The sequence below is a fragment of the Diuraphis noxia genome, unplaced genomic scaffold (assembly GCF_037042655.1).
Source record: "Diuraphis noxia isolate RWA-SAM2 unplaced genomic scaffold, SU_Dnox_SAM2 contig0004, whole genome shotgun sequence".
NCBI classification, from domain to species: domain Eukaryota; kingdom Metazoa; phylum Arthropoda; class Insecta; order Hemiptera; family Aphididae; genus Diuraphis; species Diuraphis noxia.
The window spans coordinates 31,830,081-31,845,312 of NW_028301714.1; the positions used below are offsets into that span (position 1 = coordinate 31,830,081).

General features: G+C 35.8%; 1 long non-coding RNA gene across 1 annotated transcript in view; it reads left to right on the forward strand.

Annotated features, from left to right (window-relative positions):
* The first annotated feature begins 11,165 nt into the window (after positions 1 to 11,165).
* LOC149055962 (uncharacterized) overlaps positions 11,166 to 15,232 on the forward strand; it is a 65,826-nt gene continuing 61,759 nt past the window's right edge. The window contains exon 1 of the long non-coding RNA XR_016191561.1: positions 11,166 to 11,192. This is a non-coding gene — a long non-coding RNA (uncharacterized LOC149055962). The remainder of the gene's footprint in view (positions 11,193 to 15,232) is intronic.

Consider the following 15,232-nt stretch of genomic DNA (forward strand, 5'->3'; position numbering starts at 1 on the left):
CCGGTGTCGACTGTGGTCTCGTAATCTTCCAACCGTACCCGTAAGAGCGACCGCTGACGGTGCCTCTCACGTGTAGTTGTATTTAATATTACTGAATAATACGATCCCGCACGCACACGAGCCGTACGCATAGCACACGCATTTCATAGGCGACGATTGAGGCGGCATGTAAACATTGGCTCGGCCGAAAAAGTACACAATAATTATTGAATTATCATCAGTGTTGGTGACATTGCGTAAAAATCAGCTAAACAACGTACAATTACAACACTGCAGTTATCTTCTATTCGTATCGAATTGTTTAATCATAGTCTGTGCTTGTATTGTCGTCTATCTGCTATCTCTACTACCTATTCTACTAATCACTTTCTAATCTTTTCAACATGTCAATTTGTTTAATGTATTATAAGTTTGTGTTTTTATTATATATTATATATATATATATATGTAAATGTATATAATTGTTGTATATATGTATGTTAATATTTAGTCGCCTCAGTCAAAATTGAATCCCAAAACCGCCACAATATACATTATAGTGTTATATAAACCAAAAAAATTTATTTATATTGACATATTTTATTCATCTCAATACCTCTTCATAAACAGTATTTTTGGTACTGCCTTTTGGGACTAAAATAACCTAACTACTGGCAGAGCTAACTTTAGAACATGCGACACAGTCTATGTGAAAAATATTCTTCTCTCAAGTCAATCCCTGCCATGCTCGACGACTGTCCTTGAGGCTTATTAATAGTCATTGCAAAGCAAATTTTGAGATTATCAAAATTATTTTGATTTTGAAGACGGTCGTACGATTAGGTTACCCAAAAAAATTAATAACGACTTAGACGAAATAAACCTGTAACGGTTTTTGTTTATTTTTGTGTAAACAAAAGAATAGAAAAAATGACGTAGAAATTAGTACAAGACATGAATACAAAAAAAATATTTGACACAAGTATATTGAGTATAATAAAAAAGTGGTCGTTAGCACGACGTACAAAATTCGAACGGCCACGAGTATACGGAGCGCAATACGTATTTGACAAAATCGTCAGAAAATAAAGCTGGTCCATCGGTCAGAGGTATAGTGTCATGGAGGCCGTCGGTGATCGGTACGAGCAGTATACAATATAAAATAGAGGGGCGTGCAGCTGACGACGGCTGCGGACTGACGCGCTGATACCACTGTTACAATATAATATAATCATGTTGTGGACTCGACTTGTGGGACGTAGATCTCCACAGTACATTCTGATATCAGATAATAGGATCGCAATTAGTATATAGTCGTATCAAAAACACGGTACGCAATAATTAGTATGTCACAAATCGCAATTTTTATATCGGGGGGACGCGATTTGTATGCAGCCGCGCGTAAACACGACTGACAAGTTTAATTTTACAGTTGTGAGGCCGTGTTACGCAGTCTCGGAAGTGACGATACTCGGTGAACGGCTATGGTGCGCTATGTAACGACCACACTGGTGATGACGGTGACAAAAAAAAATGAAACGCTGAACGAAGAAGTGGTTATATCATCCCACCGATACACTCTATATGGTTTTTACCCTTGCACACGGGCCTTCGGGCCTTGGCATTGTCGGCTGGCCTTGGAGAAACCGAGCGAGCGACCTGCCAGTTACCACCGAACACCGTATCTGTCATCTTTCGCTTATATCTACATTTATTAATTGCCTAGGGAGCATCGGCAATTGGAGAACAGCGCGTCCCACTCGTCCGACCGCGTATGATGTTTTGCGCCATTCGAGTATTGCTCCTGTTCCGTACACTTTTAGTGAAATCGATAAACATGATATCAAATCAAATAGTCAGACACATTAACGATTGCCATATTACTGTTATTACCTATGAGCATTTGAGGAGTCAACCGATAGCATCGGGCCGAGATGTACCTGTGACTATGCGGTCACGTTTTTCACACGCATAATAATAACAACCTGGTAGTCTAGATTTCGTATTTTAAAATATCATATACCAATGAAATACCCGCACTTCCATATGCATATATGCTTCATCACTTTACATGATCTTCCCTTAATCATCATTGTATTATCGGATCAACCATCAACCAGTTAACCGAGATCATATTAATATAATATTCATTACGCATCACCCATACCAGGTTTTGTTTATCTGTAGTTATGTGATGAGTAGGCTATAAAATATAGCAAATAAAATGTTATTACAATATAAATGTTATTCCGTTATAATATCAAATGTTAATCTATAACGTTAACTGTTAAGATATGTACACTTTTATTGTATCAGTCGTGTCACGTTCTTTATATTTAATGCGTTATTAGATTTATTTTATATTATATCTAATATGTGCCTAACCTAACCTCAGAAACATCAAACTTAATTTTATTTTAAGTTTTTGCAATTTATGAGACATTTTAATGTTCATCCCACCGTGTAACAATTTCACGTAGGGAACCATTCAACGTAATCTTACGTACGATTGGCAGTAATAGCTTCATCTCAGATCGACCGTTCGATCAGATCTTCAAACTCGTTGTTCAATTCTTCGCCTTATAGTCGTGTGCGTGTAATATTTTACATCTTTTATACTACTCGCCCATGTTCATAATTATTGTGACGTCGGGTAGGTACTGTACTTATTGCAATTTCAATGTACATCCGTTCTAAGGAAAAATTCTACAAGTTTCCTGTTCGAACGCGGATACATCTCCCGCTATCGAGTTTATATCAACCGATACCAATAAGGCCCTAAGGTGGTGTGACTGTAGACTACAGACACAACTTACTACAGTCTGTAGTAAGTTCTCAATGTTGTCAAACACCGTCATCGCTTCGTTGTAGCCGACTCGACTGACCGGCTGCCTTTTGATTGTTTTGTTATTGCTTTGCGGCATTCGGGCTTTGCGTACCTGTTTTCCGCATATCGGCTGTCATCATATTCGTTTTAATATTAAATTATACTTTTTATTGGTCACGTTATTGTAATGCGTGTTTGCCTATGTGTTACGTCAAATGCGATTGACCAGCGTGATTACCATTTTGTTATTTGTTGTCTTTGACACACTGTGTTCGACGTTTTGCTCAAGCTAATAGCTAATTTATCGTCAACATCGACGATCCGTCGTGCAAACCATGTGTGTTCGTCGCGTGCTCGCTGACTGTTACACCGTCACGTCAACGTACGTCCCTAATAGTGTGCCGTTATAGGGAAAACAGCGTTACATCGCTCACACACACTTTAACGTATATATACAGTATATACAGTAGCATTGTCCGATGGAAATACGTTGCATACGTCGCAGTTCTACGATAGCCATTGTTTTCGCGTGAGCCGCCCACGGTATAGGCATGATGGTCCACTGGCGCGTCTTCTCAAGCCGCGCTGTCGCCTTACCAGCGCGGAAGACCACAGGAACAGCCTAGCCGTATTCTCGCGTAACAGTCGTGTCACCAATGTTGATGTGGTTATTGGTAATTTATTATTTTATAATCTGTTTTATATTGTTAGGTCCCTCATACAGGCGAAGCGTCTTATACAAGACGTTGTGTATTATTTATATTATATTCTGTGGTCTCGCTATATTTAATATTTATTATTTGTATTTGTGTTCCAATTATTCATTATTATATTAGGCGCATGACGCTATAAAATATGCTTTTACGATTGTCCAAACCAACCTTTTGATCCAACATTACGCGAGTCGAGACCGATAACCCGCCGACCTCGAATAAACACTTTTGGTAGCAAAGTGTGATTTTCCGACTTCAGTGGGTGCAGGTTCGGTAGCGTTATATTGGGTCTGTTCGGTTGCTCGGTGTGTTTTTACATAGTATTTCAAATGTATCAATTGTTCCATACAGTGCTTACAGGCGGTATAGGTTATTTTTTGTTTGTTATCAATATTAAATATCTCCCGGAACATCATCCACGGCATGTCTACGCGACCGGCCCGGAATCGTGATAAACAATGCGCGCGTTGATAAATAATAGATTGCGCATCGCAAATTAGTGGTGTTACGCGCGCGAGTGCTTGTGCCGACCGATTAGGAGTTCCCGTTTGGACAGCCCAGATAAGCGGTTTATCCGGTGTACAGTCGCGATTTACATTCGAACCTGTAATTTCCGTACACGTGTGGGTGTTTCCCACTATAACGAGTGACCTGCCCCGACCGAGGTTACCCTAGGGCATCAAAGATAGGTACCCTAATCTCGCACTGGCCGACCCGTCATTCGATATCACATCACCGGTCGATGTATTATCGAAAGCGATTTATAAGCGTCAATAATGGATGACTGAAAAATTTCGGCGGATAAAGCTTTACCTTCGGCGTTAAGCTCGATGTTTGATTGGGTCCTAATTGGTCCGGTGGCCAACCGAGAGGCCCACCCACGTCAATCGGTGCCGATCGCTATGACTCTCCATTGAAGGATTAATGGAATGGTTTCGGCAGGTTGAGGAGCTGAGGCTGTGATCACAATGTTCACGGACGAGTGAAAGTGTGAAAAATTATTCTGTGATCAATTCGTGCGGTCGATTTTCAGTACCGTTGCCGTTTCACGCGCCGCCGTCGGTTGTAACTTTTGTCAGTTCCCGCGAAATTGTGGTGCGATGTTTGATGCGCTCGAACATTAACTAGCTACGAGTTCCCAGTTGAAAATATTAAATGTCCATTAAGCTCATGTCGGAGTATAGGTATATCGTTAGCTGGTCACATGTCCATCGTGACATCTCCGGGACGTTATTTTATTCCACGTCACGCTGCGTATCGTCCCGTGTTACTATCACAAAATATTACGCATCGTTTTTTATGCTTCCGCGCAAAGTATAGCCGCGAACCGTCATCGAAATAACTGCTATTGTTTACCGGCCCAAAACTACAACAGGACTTGGTCGACATTTTTACTAGATTTCGAAACCTCAAGTGTGTTTTTACGACTGAAATTTGCAAAATGTACAGACAAATATTAATTTTGCCGGAATATCGTCAGTTCCAACGTGATGTAATGTGTATATGGCGTTCGTCACGATGAACTTGTCGAATACGAATTGAACACCGTTAATAACAAAATTGCGCGCCTTATCTCCATCTACGAGTGTTACACACTTTAATTTTTCCTGTTAGAACCGACAGAGTAGAGGAGGATCTGTTTGCACGATACAACTCCTCTTCTGCAATCGTTTATTGATGAAAACATTTAGATAATCCACACAGGCACGGCGCCAAGGGGTGGCGAGGGGGGGCGATTGCCCACCCAGGATAAGTTCTCGCCCTGCTCTCGCCCCCCCAGATATTTTAACTCTTATTAACTGGTGTGTGACCATGGAGCACTAGACAAAGCTAGTTCCCCAACTATTATAACATAAACGTTTTTGAACACAAGTAATATTCTGTGATTTCGAATAACCAGACCATGGCCACCAGATTTTCTCATAATTTTTAATCGATGATTATTATACAATCACTGTAACGCTATACTTTATAGTTAATACAGTTTACGAATGTATTTATTTTTGATAGACGTATTATTTCGTAATAAATCCTTTTTAGACTTTCAAATATTATTACCTTTTGCTAAGCATTATGATGTTGATATTGAAAGCTTGGAATCTGAACTTAAGTTAATACCGAAACTCATAAAAAGACATCAGATAGAAAAAAAAACTAAAATTAACACTATACTCGATTTCATGCATTTATTAGAATGTTACAAATTGGCTTTTTCTGAACTATATTTACTATGTACCATAGCAATTATCATACCTCCTTCCAGTGCCGGAGTGGAGAGAACTTTTTCTAGTCTCCGACAAATCAAAACTTATTTAAGAAATAAAATGATTAACTCAAGACTAACAGATATAGCAATTCTTTCAATTGAAAAAAACGTTTCCAAAAACCTAGATATGGAAAAGGTTGTGGACAAGTTTTCTGCTGCTCATCACAATAGAAAGATAATGCTTATTTAAATTTTTTTCTTAATTTAATCTTACTTGGAATTTTATTTTTATTTTTAAATATTACTATTATATACATATTAAATTTATTTTATATGCAGAAATGCACTTATACATTTAAAAATGTTTTCATATTTAAATTTTAGTAATTACTATTATATTATATTCAATTATGTCTCATGCTGAAATGCAACTATACAGTTAAATGTTTTTATATTTAAATTGTAGGTCCTTTAATTGTATTTTTTATTTTCAAATATTACTATTAGGTATGTAATAAATTTATGTTATATTTAAAAATGCACTTATACAGTATTACTGTGTTCACTGATACATAAATCATTACTTAACATTTTTTTTATTGTTATTGAAATAAATAAAATTGTTGAATATGCATTATGCCCCTTCAAAAAATTAACTTGCCCTTTACCGCCCCCCTAGAAAAAAAATTCTGGCGCCGTGCCTGAATCCACATAATACATAGCAAAGTTACATAAAACTAGTCTAATCGGTCTATACTTCATTTCCTCGGCCCGGTGTCGCACGCACCCGCCGGCCTGGCATCTGATTGTTACATACTTTGATGATAATATACAGTATACACGTACATCACGCGTAGTCCGTGTTTGAAGCCGACCAGTTCGGCAACGATGTATTTATTGCGCACGCGCAAGAAGTGAAATGATCGCGCGGGACGGGGTAGGAAAGTGTGATTACTCAGATTACTGATTATTTCTTAACTTATCACAATCCACAAATAGTTTTGAGCATGCATGCAATTCACGGTTTAAGATAGAATGGTTGAGCGACGATTCATGCAATCCCACGGTACATTACGGCGGAAAAGTTTCTTATCAAATAAATGTTTTTACTCACTGGATACTAGCGCTTCCAGCGCCAACATGGCCCATCACTAAATGTTGGCACCAAAAACAATAATCCCAGACGGCATTTTACTATTTACTATTTAGCCATACCACAAAATAGAAAATAATATTATATAGAATTTTATTTTGTACGACTGTCAATATACTACAGTATATAGCAATAGCCATACACATAAACAGCGATAAAGGATGCAGCTGCTGCGGTATTAGATTGGAAAGCTATTAAAATTTAAATTGACATTTGTTAAAAAAAATTACATTGTAAAGTTCTTCTACGTTTTCAATCATAAAGTATTATGAAAGTAGGTCCTATATAATAATAATTAATTATTATAATACAGTATTAATTATTATTATAATTTAATGAATTTAAAGAATATCAATTAGAGTATCGTGGTAATTTTGTAGATCCGAGATCGCGCCACGGGGCAGTGAGTTTTTCATATTTTTGATAAGAAACTCTACCGCCGAAATATCAGACCTCGTCGCTTAACCATTCCATCTTAAACCGTGGTGCAGTTATGACTTTGGGGTCCAGTTGCACGATAGTGTTATCATGCTGGTTAGTTACCCTCACGAAGCGTTCAAAATGTACGTGTCGAATCGAGTGCACCAAATTTTTGTACTTTACTGGCGTATTACCCGTCGGCGGCTGCAGCTTGCGGATTCGGTCAACAACCCAGCGGACACTGCGAGTCGCAATGCCGGCTGCCCTAGCTCAGTACAAAATTGTATTGGCACGACTTACGGCTAACGTACGACGACCCATCAGAATCGGATGATGGTCGTCTGCTGCAGCCGTTGTGTGACTTGCCGTAATTTTGAATCGTGCCTTGTGCCGCTCGTGTTGACGAAATGGACAACGAAAGGTTTAATCGTTTTTCCCAGTTACGACCTACGACCGGCCGCACACCAAAAGAACAAAAATGCGTTAATCAGTGTTAGTCGGCCTAGTTTTGTTAAAAATAGAACACAGCAGAAGCAAGGCTTTAGGTTAGGTTACTAATTAGTTAGGTACTAATACGACTTAACCCCCCCCTTTTTTTTTGTTCTTGAGCCCGGCAATTATGGCCTTTACCTAAAAGGTAAAAAATAATTGTTCAAAAACTAAAAACAAAGTTAAATTATATTTAAAAACTTTCAAGACAATAATATTTAATGTAATAACAAATGTATTATAATTTATAACCAACAAAACATGCCGTGATGAGGACAATATTATAAAACACGTACGATATTACGATGGCGCGGCGTGACAATCGCGACGGCGACGTCAATAATAATAAATAAATTATTAAAATATATTGAGGATTGAGGTAATTACGAACTGCGAGCCGTGTCGCATAGCATACATAGTAAACCCCACTCTGATTAACATCCCCCCTGTACCCGCGCGCCCATATTTGTGAGACGTTTTGTCGCAAAGTATCGCGCGCTTCTAATCTATTTTAAGAAATCCATAACAGTACAACACTACAACAAAAAACCGATTTTAATAAATACTGAAACTTATACATCATATTATATTTTATAATATTAAATAAATTCCCATTTTCTAATATTAATTAAAACAAAATAATTATTTGTTTGTCCCGTGTTCTAATTTCTAAGTGGGGAGACGTTGTCCCTTTGTCTCCTATGACGCTTCGCCACTGGAACACGGTAAATTGCGTTGCATTCGCACACTGATAAGACATGGTCAAAACAAAACGTTTTTGCTTTAAACACGATTAGCCATGAAATAAAAAATAAATGTTACGTGTAAGTGGCGTATGTTTCCGCTTATCTCCGTCGACTTCGCCGGCAATCTGACCACAGTGCGCCCGCGTGTTTTCGTAAGTCTGAGCTTAGAATGCTGAGACATCGCCGCGCCGCCCGTCTATTGGTGGCCGAGTCAAAGTACGTGCCTTTTAGCGTTTTGTTGCGCGATTCGTCTGTAGCTCGACATGACGTATCCTCGAAGCCACTCTCGTATGGCGCCCTGCTTTGTCGACTCGTACTACGAGTGATTCGCGTTATTGGTGGACGAGTACGACATTCTTTGTTAAACTATAACTATTGTATAACTGTAGACATTCGATTTCACTGGCTAAACGTTGGCAGTACGCATATTTATTACGCCGCCGTTGGCATTTGTTGATATGACCGCTATGCCGGTCCGCGAGTTCTTAGTTTCTTAGACTGCGCTTATTTAACGTCAATTTTGGACCGTACCGCTTCGATCGGTGCTAAATGGTATTATTACGAAGTGTTCTGTATGTGTGAGGTTCGATGTCAAACGAGTACTGCAGCCGTTAATGGCAGATTTCACAGACACTCTCTCGTCCACAGCGACGACCTTTCGAGCGCATATAGGCGTCGATTATACAGGGCCCTTAGAAATACGTGAGACTATTTCTTCCTATTTTTTCTTTTTTCGGGGTTAAAACGGCCGCTAGGACCATCCCGTCTCACAGCCAATTCTCAAGCCATCACTATCCATCTATCCGAGACTAGACTATACGCAAATCACGCGTTTTCAAAATGGATGATGCCGTCTTCATTTTTTTTGTTACTAAGGGCCTGTTTTACGAGTACAATCATAGTTTAAACCTTCGTTACGCTTGAACCACTGATTTTACCGGCCGAATTCGATTGTTTAACCTTTAACCTGAGTTCAACTATTGTAATACGGGCCCTAAAGCTGTTCACCTCGAGGTGATGACAGACCGACGTCTCTTTAGCCGCGTTCGACCGTTTCGTTGCCCGTTGAGGTTTACCGAGCGACGTGTTCTGTGATTGCGGCTCTAATTTTGTCGGAGCTGATAAGAAATTACGCGCGCTTATTCACAGCCCGGAAGTCCAGGCCCATATCGCTAATTCACGTGCCATTTGCGATTGGTATTGTAATCCACCTAGTGCACCCCACTTCAGAGGCTTATGGGAAGCGGAAGTGCGATCGAACAAACAATTTTTAATACGAGTTATAGGGACACATATCTTCACGTACGAAGAATTATTAATTATTAATTAATTTCAAAATGTATTAAAACTTTACTTTTGATGTAAAACGTATCACTCCATATAATATCACGACCAGTTTATCAACCAGTTCCAGATCAACAGATCATCACTCTAAACCACCTTCAAGTTTATCACAGAGGCAGAACTGCAAAACAAAATATAAACACTGTATAAATAATGCATCTGTTGATATAAATAATAACCCAATGTAACCCAAAATTGTAACCCTATTGCCTACATGTCACCGAGGATAAATTTTTGTTAATGAAAAAAAAAAATTTAATTAAAATTATAATATAAATTTAGTGTTAATTCTCTGTAATATAAGTTTAAGTATTTTTTGTAAATAATTTAAGTCAACTCGCCAAAAACAGATATTTTATATTTTAAATTTTTAAAGCATTCCCTTTGTATATCTAAAAATAATTTAAACAATCTGAAAAATAGCGAGTGATTCTGTTCCTCTTCCTTTAAATTTTAGTTACAATCCTAAGCATATATCGAATTAAAAGTTTTTCTACAAACACCCTTCTTGTCTGCGATTTGTTTTGAATAACATGATATTATTTATTGACTTGACATCCCCCTTGAGATACAAGATGCAAAACGGTGCTATTGCATAAATTCAAAACGTCATTTGAATCAAATGGCCAAATTAAATTTCGTTCATCTCAGCTGATTGCGATACCTATATTATATAGGCTGCCGAAATAATATACAGCGAGCGTCAAAAAGCCGTGTCCATTGATCCGGAGCGCGACAAAGGGCCGCCCGTCGAGTGCCGCCCGTTAGCTGACTGGATCGCGGGCGCGCGGTGGGCCACGAGACGGTGGGTCGCCGGGGCGCGCGCGGCGCGTCCCTCCCTACGCCAACGCCGCGCCAGTGACGCTCAAACGTCGCGCCAGGCGGCCAGCACAGACACGCACCCACACCTGGTAACATCACCGGCTTACGCGGAATTCGCAAACGCTGACGTTCACGTAGTAAGTACACACATACGCGCCGAAAACACGTACGCTTACGTATACGTATGAACAATTTATATAATATATACACGCACACGTCACGTACGCGCGCGTGATGTGTCGCCCCGGCGGTCAGTAGTCGGCGGCGCGCCACGTGCTCTCTACACACGACGCTCTGCGCTCCGTCGTACGCGTCCACCGCCGGGACGTGCCACCGCATTACGCGCTCGCGCGTCGTGCACACCACGTGCTGCACGCCATTCACGCGATCGCGCGCGCCCACTCGCACACGCGCACTGCTCCGTACACACACGCGTGCGCGCGCGCTACCCGCACCAGCAGCCATATCAATCGTATTCGTGACGTCTTTATCGGTAAGTTATTTTCACGTCATTATCATTGTTATTATTATTATTATTATTATTATTAATTATTATTGTTGTTGTTATCGTTATTGAAGTCCGTACATACTTAAAGAGGAAGGGGGCTGGAAGACTGTTTAGAGATAAATTGAAATTAAATTTTTATGAACTCTAAAAATTAGAACTTTGTTTTTTCTCGAACTCTTTTTGATTTTTGATTTTTTTGAACATTTTGAACCTTTGAACTTTAAATTACATGTATCAATCCATTTTAATTTTATCATAAATATATTTTTACAAATAGTATCATAGGGCACAACTATTTATATTTTATAAAATGTAAATAATACTTAAAATAGTATACTTGTATACATCAATATCGAACTTGATATTTCTTAAACTGTTAAACATTTAATTTCGTGTATTATTTTCGAACGAATTTTGGACTGTTAAAGCTTTCCAAAGCTTGCTGCATATTTTTTATTTGATTTTTAGTCTTATTCATTAAAATGAAATAAAACTAAAAAGACCTTTTAGATTAAATAGTTTTCTTCATATTATGTTGGTTATATATCAATATATCATCATAGCCGACAAAAAATTGTATCAAACTAAATAATAAGATGCTGTTAGTTGTTACAATGTTATATTAAGTCATTAAATAATCAAATATATATTAGGATTAATTCTATAATAATAACAAAAACTTAATAATAATTTAACCATAATTGTTGTATAAGTTGATACCTAGTAATATAGATACATATGAATACACGATACATGCAATGATGAAAACTGCTGTAATTATTAAAATATAGTAAAAACTATAAATATATCATATACTGTACCTATAAATAATGCCTAATTAACTGGCTTGTAAAAAAAAAAATCTATGATGATGATTTATCAAAAAACAATACTATATAATATTGATATTAAATGTATACATTATAATGAATCTAAATTACATTATAATCTATGAATATAATACCATATTTATGAATATCTATACCTATAATTTAACCACTTTGAAATACATATTTTATGATTATAAACAAATATAAAATAAAATATGGCAGAAACCAAATCGTCTTGTATATCCTTCGCGTACTTTGTAATAAACTGCAATAGTAGGTATAGGTGAAGTAAGTATATCAGTTTCTTTAAAATAAATTCACTTTGTGTTTATAAGAGATGATGCTAAAAGTTCGCAAGTCCCAAATCTTTATGGAAAAGGTTGGTGTACACTTTTAGGACAAATCTTTAAAATTTAAATCAAAATCACGATGGACTACATAAATATTTGAAACTTTAATTTTCTATTTTTGTTGCATTTTACATATTCATGTAAATCATAAATGCATTTATGAACAAAATTGTTTTAAATTCAAATTCATCTGGTTAGTATAATATGTTCGATAAAACTAAAAGCTGTCCTATCAACGATTCATTTATTGGGCATTCGTCACAACTAGCTCACCTCGGTGGAGGGTATAACATTATATTTATAGTAAATATACTATAGTGATGGTACAGTTGTAAAATATAATAAACATCTAATATCATTAGGTACCTATGTATTTGTATTATATAGGTACCTAACATTTTATCCATGTGCAACAATAACATCTCCCATGTAATATAGCTTCATAAAATTACAAAACAGTGAAGTTTATGACGATAAACCCAGTTTACCTGCTTAAATCTCGGTATCGTTATTTTTTTCTAAAGCTATGATTGATCGGTTGATTTCAAATAGTATTATTATATAATACTGAATAACAAAGAACTAGGATTTGGGGAGTAACCATTTAGAAACATTATATGATTATCTATATATTCTGTTGAGTAACTATACCATGTTGGCCTGCAAATATATTCTACATAACCTCACCAATAATCGTTTCTTAACTTTTATTTTGTTTTGGCTAAGTATAGAATATTATTTAAACGGAATACAAACTATTATAATTAAATAAACGTTTTAATACGAAAGTTATTAGTTATTAGCATATTGCTCATTCTGCAACGTTTGAAATAACTGCATGGTAAAAACTAAAACTAAAATATTATAATGTATAGACAAACATAGATTAGAATACCTAGTGTATTAATATAAGTCTAGACAAGATTTAAAAATTGGATAACCCCACATAACTTAGAACTTGGGAGGTATGCAATTGAAATAGCATTATCATAATATTATTATATTATTGATTTATTTGAAAACTAATTTGGAGATAACTGTCTATGTAAATAAAAACATTAAAATAATATAAATAAATATGTTTTCCGACAGTGGTTTCACAGTATTGGTTTTACAATGATGTGATTTGTGTACGTTATTTGTTATGTCTGTCATCATGATTTATGTGCATCAATTACATTTTATAGATGAACTAAAAGCAAAACTATATATTATCATAAATTGATTCTGTTATAATTTATAATTTTTATTTTTTATAAAAGAGTATGTATAATCTGTGTTCATACGGCACAATAATTAGAAAATGAGATTATTATTTTTAATAAATACACACAGTCTGACAGTCATACAGATAAACAACGATGAGTAGGGAGTAATTGTCTAGCTAGTAGCAATAGAATCCGCGTGTTTTTAATTCGTATTATTATAATAAGATTTTGTATAATTGTAAGTTTACCAATTGCACCTAAAGGCTAAAATTATATTTTCATAAACCAATTATTGTGTTCGATAATTTTCATGGTTGATATATCAATTGTCTAATTGCAATAGGTATAGTATAGCCATTGATGCCTAATTTAAATTTAAAATATGTATAAATATTAAATAACATACATTATTTTCAGTACAATATTAGTTACTTTACAAATAAAATAATGCAAATTTATAAATACATAATAATAATAAATAACAATTACACATAATATAAAAGTATCTAAATATCTAATAGTTTAATTATATTATTAAATATTATGCAATGCAACTAATCAATTAGGCTGATAAATAGCTTGGGAAAATTAAAACTTGATTTCATTATGTGTATCACTCAAATACATACCTATGTATATTGTTTAAAATTATATTTCAAAAACGTCCTCGATACTGTTGCACAATTCTGACTTAAATAATCAGCTATAAAGATTTCAAATATGGAATTATATTATTTTTTAAGCTAAAATGATTTCACCAGTCACTCAGTAATTCATTAATCGATAAAAAATTAATATTTAATTTTCAATTATTTTAATAAACATAATTTTATGATAATCAAACATTGATGGGGTTAGATTGGGCACAAGCATATTTTTCATCCATGATGTAAAGCTAAAAACTATATACATTTTAAATTTTTAACTAAAAATACAAATTTTATTTTAGCCACAACTGCGTAATGCGCTTACCTATATTTACAGCTCACCACGTGTTCTGTAACTATAAGCATGTTATTTCATAATATAATAACATGATTCGCGGAAACTCAGTGTACATCCGGGAAAATCACGACTATAAATAAACAATTTTCCGAGAATGGTGAGATCGACATTTTGCGTGACGTTCTTTTCAGACTTTTATTTTTTTCCAACGATGATTTTATTTTTACGAGAAGCACACGCACGTCTCTAAACGGTTGAAGGGATCGAATATAAAACGATTACGGTTATATTTTATATTTTTAGTTACTGCAGAGTTCAATTGGTATATGTAAATAGGCTCTGTTGGAGAAGGGGTTAGTTTGGGTGTACTTATCATCCCCAGTTTTTAAATTAGCACCCTCATAATTTGCGCCCCTGAGTGAGTGTAGCTAATATTTTTAATATTTGCTTTAAAAGTAATAAATCTGACCTGGAAAATTATTACATTATATAGGTATACCTCCTTGAGTCCTAATATGATTGAACTTCTATTATAATAGAACACGAAATCACATAAAAATATAAAGTATACACTTTTTATGATACCACAAGACACATTTTAAACATTCACTACCTAGTTTAATACATACAATTATAATTTAATTTTTAATACACACAATTATTTCAGTATTCAATCCATAATAGAATATGAT